General features: G+C 39.6%; 1 pseudogene; it reads left to right on the top strand.

The window, feature by feature from the left end:
* The first annotated feature begins 491 nt into the window (after window positions 1-491).
* LOC134471440 (ribosome biogenesis protein BRX1 homolog) lies at window positions 492-5,298 on the top strand (annotated as a pseudogene).
* The last annotated feature ends 717 nt before the right edge of the window (window positions 5,299-6,015 follow it).

The following is a 6,015-nucleotide window of genomic DNA, read 5'->3' as shown; positions in this document are numbered from 1 at the left end:
AAACTTATGGGGAAGTCACACCTAAATACATAGCTTGCTGCTTCCTATTTATGGAAGTTATTATGTCTTTGAATTGAATTCCAAAATTGTGCAGTACTATGTACTATTTTTCTGTAGATACAGGAACTTTTTTCAAGATCATGACTGACCTACGGATGTAACCTGAATACACATTGTTCTGAAGCAATGATCAATTGAACATTAAGATTCTTAATGACAAGTGAAGAATAATCAGTTTTCCATATACAAATATACTGAGAAATATTCTCATCTGCAGTCATGTACTGAAGGTCACATAACAGTTTGCATTAAGGATTGACAAAAGCTGTGATTTTCCTCCTGTGAGTTCAGAGAGCTGAGGTGCTTACACACAGGACATATCTGCATCTATCAGGTTGCCCTGGAGAATGTGCATCCCAGGTCCTTTGATTTGCCTTCTGTGCTTGCTGAGCTGCATTTTTTAGATTGAGAGTGTGCAAGGAGGCACAGATATGGCTGGTGGAAGTCAGCAGAATGACAGGGTAGGTAGGCCTGTGGGGGAGATGTACATGGAGCCAGATGAAGGGGTCTACTTTCCATGTGGAGGTTCCTGTGTCTGAAATTGGATCCAACAGGTCAATGGCAAGCAAGTCCCATTGTGGTTGAGGTCCTAATACAGAAAGCAAAAGATGTGAGAGTGAATAGAAGTGCCTGAGTCTAGAAGCCACAGTTGGCATTACAGAGAGTTTGATAGTAGTCATACGGGGATTCTGGTGCTGCAGGCACAGCTGGATATGTGTTTCTCACCATTGAACCTGATCCAGATCCTCAGGGAACAGCAGTGTATAAGATAGAAGGTGTTCAAATTTGTGCCAAGTTTAGCTGGAGTCAACTTCCTACTCACTGTGTATTGGCACTAGCTTGACCATAAATGGACATGCTTTTCTGGAGATACAGACAGAGAAGCTGGTGCCTGGGTTAATAAGATGCCCACTCACTATCATAGTGAAAGAAAAAGGAGACATTTTTAATAGTTAGAGTGTGACACAGTGCCCAGCATCTGCCCTCCTGTAGCATACAGGGTTTGCTGAGCTGGCCTCTCATCAGGGCCTCCCTGCTCTACCTAAATTCAGGCTCAGAGGGTCTGCACTTGTCCCCAGGAACATGATTGGAGAGTAGGGGCTTGGGTTGCTGGTTAGAGGAGTCCCACAGCTGACCCACTATAGACCTTTTTTCTCAGCTAGAATTATCTGAGATGGATGCTTGAATTTACCCTGTTTTAATGTTTCACCTAATCCAGAGTCCCAGAGTTGAAGAAAGAAAAACAAGTATTTATTAAAATACTTGTATGACAGGCAGCCTTAGGTGTTTCAGCATGCAATGTAGTATTAAATATCAGAAAAGGATAGTATATCAAGATTTTCAAACCTGGAATAAAGTGGAGGAATTCACTCTCTTGGTATGAAATAATCCTGTATCTTTGCACAGTAGCAGATTTCTTTTCTTCTTATTATTTGAAATTTAAAGAGAATAATTACCAACTTTTAAAAAAAAGCAAATCAAAACAGAAAAATGCAAGCAATAAAAGATTTTACAACAGGATATCAAACAGAGCTACCATAATATCTCTTGTTTTCTTCAAAATAGTTGATCATCACATACAATAATATCATATACAATATCACATACAATAATATCAAACATAACAAAAGAGTATAAAAGCAATCAAAAGAATGAAAGCATTCCAGAATTTCAAATCACATAATAAGAAAAGAACAATGGTAACTCTATCTCATTTTCTTCAAAATATTGTCATACTATCACACATAATAAAATCAATTGAAACACAGCAGAATAGAACCAATCAAAACAAAAGAATAAAAGCATGACAGGCCTTCAAAACAAGATGATAGAAAACCAGCAATGGCAACCATACTGTCTCATTTTCTTCAAAATAGCTGTCTGTACCATCATACACAGTAAAATGAAACGAAACAAAACACGATATCACCAATTAAACAAGCAAATGAAAGCATTATAATACTTCATAACAAGAAAATAGGAAACCAACCTTGATTTCCATAGTATATCCCATTATGTTCACAAGAGCTGCCCATACCATACATAAGGCAGAGTAAAATTTAACAAAACAAGACAGAACGAGGGCAAACCTAACACAATTGTGGAAACAGTGTAAGAGTTCAAGACAAAACAATAAAAAATTAACAGTAGTTTCCAACTTTCCCTCGCAGGGGTTTCCTCCCCTAAGTTTTACAATAACTATTTTGCTTTTTTGGATGCCATTAACTCCTTCTGTTTCTTATGCAAGAATTCACACATATGAGTTCAAACTGTTTTGGCCTAGTGATGGATGTAGTGTCAGCTTCATAACTAACTGTGAAGAGACTCCGCGGCCAGACTCGCTGGGAATCTCCATTCCCAGGAGAAAGCTCCAGGGAAAGCTCCTAGGCTCCTCATCAATGTTGCAAACAGTTTGGCTTCCGGAGTCCCATCCAGGTTCAGTGGCAGTGGATCTAGGACAGATTTCATTTTTGCTATCAGCACAGTGGAGGCTGAAGATGTTGGAACTTACTACTGTCAACAGTATAGCAGTACCCCTCCCACAGTGATACAAGCCATAACAAAAACCACCCAGGAAGCAGAAGTGTGAGGCTGGGCAGCCCCAGCTGCTCCTCCTGGTGCCCCCTCATCCTGACAGCATTTTTCAAATGTAAATAGGCTTTGAAATTCACTGGGAGGCTTTGGCAGAATGGTCAGGGAGCCTCTTTTGTTCCCCAAGTCTCTATGCACTGCTTAGCCCAGCCACATAGACAGAACAATGCCTGTGCTCATTTCATAGAGGACACAGCTCAGCTCAGGTGGGAAGCAGGGATTGTGAGATTTTAGCAGCAGCTGAAATTCATGCCACAGAGCAGAAGTTTATTTTTCTGTCTCTGTCTGTCTTTTTGTCTTTGCCCTTGATCTTTCCCAGCCTTCAACTTAGAATTAATTCTAGGCTCCCCACCTGTGTTACACTCCTATTCTTGTCTGCTTCTAATTACTTAGGACAGGGCTTGAATTTGGGATCTTTCTACTTCTGCCTTCCAGTGTGCTAGGATTACAGGCCTGTGCCATCACCCAGGCTGAGCCCAAACATGTGGAGGAACCACTCACCAGGTTTGGAACTGCTTGCTTTAATCTATGGAAATTAATCTGTCTTTGAATTTAATTACCCAAGATTCCATAGTACCATACACTGTTTTCCATTGCTGTGGGACTTTTTTCTAGGACTATGACTGTGCTTGTGAAGTGACCCCAATACACCATATAGAGAGGAGAAGATCAATTCAACATTAAAAGTCTTAATCACAAAAGAAGAAAGCAGTGCTGTTTCCCTATTCTATTGACAAGCATTAATGATAGCACTTCTCAAGTGCAGTCAGGCTCTGAGATTACAACATAGTTTAGTATAACGATGAAGAAAGACTATGAGCTTCCTCTGTGAGTTCTGAAAACAGAGGTGCTTACAGGCAGCACTTATCTTCATCTGTTGGGCTGTCCTGGAGAATGGTCATTCCAGGGTCTCAGCTTTACTTTGTCTTCTGACTGTGTTATCTTTTTAGCTTCCAGGAATTCAAGCAGGCACACATATGCCTCATGATATCAATGGAATGACAGTGAAGTTAAGATTCCAGTGAGCTATACATGGACCTGGATGAACTAGGTGCACTTTCCATATGGAGATGCCTTGGTCTGAAATTGCATCAAACATGTCAGTGCCATGCAAATTTCCTTGATGTTCAGATTTTAACAGAAAAAGCAGTAGGTGTGAGTGCAGGCTAAGCTGCCATGGTCTATCAGCCATAATCATGCATCACAGAGAGCTCTCAGGAGTCCTCATACTCAGGGACAATGTGGCAGGAGGCATATGTGGATATGTGTCTCTAGCTCTGAACATGATTGGGACACTCAGAGAATAGCTGTGGTTTGTGATAGCAGGGTTTCATGTCCTTGGCCAAGTTTTAGTAGAGCAGGAATAGAGATGTTGTCCTGAAGACGCAGAACGACTTGTGTGACTAGGTTAGTAAGGTGTCCACAATTATCAAAGAGGAGAAGAAGAAGAAGGAGAAGGAGAAGGAGAAGGAGAAGGAGAAGGAGAAGGAGAAGAAGGAGGAGGAGGAGGAGGAGGAGGAGGAGGAGGAGGAGGAGGAGGAGGAGGAGGAGGAGGAGATGCTGTTAATTCGCGTTAGGGTGATGTACTGAGCAGAGGTTGGGCTCATCTAGGACACTGGGCTTGCTAAGACATCCTCTCTGCATGACCTCCTTTGCTGCTCAGAAATTCAAGCTCCAGAGGGTCTGCACCTGACCACAGGAGCCGGATCTCCAGCTAAGTCATCGCCTGTGGCAGAAGAGATGGTGGAAGCAGAGAAAGACCTTAGAGAAAGACCAGGCCCCGTTTCTAAGGGCAAGAGGAAGAATAAGGAACAGATTCTTATCTTTTCTTCAGAGGAATAAATTTCAGAACTAGACATTTAATGCAGGATTTGAGAACCTTGATGCCTCATTCTAAAGCAGATACTAAAATGGATCATAAGGATAAATTATTTGTGATTAATGAGGTCTGTGAAATGAAAAACTGCAATAAATGCATCTATTTTGAAGCTAAGATAAAACGATATTTATATGTGGGTTTCAAATTCACCTCATGGGCCCTCTGCCAAATTCCTTGTTCAAAATATTCATACCCTAGCTGAACTAAAGATGACTGGAAACTGTTTGAAAGGTTCTCGGCCACTTTTGTCTTTTGACCCTGCTTTTGATGAATTGTCACATTACGCTTTATTAAAAGAACTTTTAATTCAGATTTTTAGTACACCACGGTATCATCCTAAAAGCCAGCCATTTGTGGACCATATATTTACTTTCACCATTTTCGATAATAGGATATGGTTTTAGAACTTCCAGATCATAGATGAAGATGCTCAACTTGTAGAAATAGGATCTGGTTTTGTCTTAAATCTGATAAAGGTTTTCCAGGGAAGTTTTGGAGGACCAACTTTATATGAAAATCCTCACTACCAGTCACCTAACATGCATTGGCGGATCATAAGATCCATTACAGATGCAAAATACAAAGGGAAGCAGCAAGTAAAAGAGGTGCAGAAACTGAGAAAGAAAGAGCCAAAGACTGTTCTTCCACATGATCCTAATGAAGATGTTTTTGTTATACCAGCAGAGGAAAAGCCAGTAGAAATACAATGAGTAAAACCAGAGCCAAAAGTTGATTTGAAAGCAAGGAAAAAAAGGATTTATAAAAGGCAAAAAAACAAAACAAAACAAAACAAAACAAAACAAACAAACAAAAAAAACACTGAAAAACTGAAAGAGAAGGTGAACAGTAGAAGTGCAAAATGAATCAATGGATAACTAAGTTGTTTTCTAATTAATATATGCATTTCCTATTCAGTTTGTAAATTGATTATCATGGATTGCCTTATATCTAACTAGTGTGCCATTTAAAAGAAAAAAATACCTTACAATCAGTGGTGTTTATCTTTTTTTTTTTAATAAAGCATTGTATCACTAGAACTCATCAGCTAATTTTGCACTTCATTTCAGAGTTTGTTTGCTGTTACCAAATTTTTTTTTTCTTTTTTAAAAAATGTAGTTTAGCACACTTAATTTAGGCTTGCTTTCTTGTTTAGAATTTTGGGTATAAGAATTAAAGTCTACATTCTAAAGGCACACATGCATACTCATCTATAATTATTATGGCACAGTTCACAGTGACCAAGACAGGAGTGCAGAATAATAGATAAAGGAAATGTAGCACGTAATAGGATTAGGTGATTTGCAGGACAATGAATGAACTGGAGACCATTATGTTAAGTGAAATAAGCCACTTTACAAGCACCACTTATTTTCTCTTAATATGGGGAATGTAAAAAAAAGATGGCATGAAAGTAGAAGGGAGACTTGTTACACAAGGGGGAAGGAATAAGAGGTGTGTAAGGAGGGTAATGGGGTGGGTTTTGT

Source organism: Cavia porcellus, unplaced genomic scaffold, assembly GCF_034190915.1.
Source record: "Cavia porcellus strain 051 isolate PalLab524CR breed Dunkin Hartley unplaced genomic scaffold, mCavPor4.1 scaffold_18, whole genome shotgun sequence".
NCBI lineage: Eukaryota > Metazoa > Chordata > Mammalia > Rodentia > Caviidae > Cavia > Cavia porcellus.
Note: the sequence above shows the minus strand (reverse complement) of the source record. Positions and strands in the feature narration are given on the sequence as shown.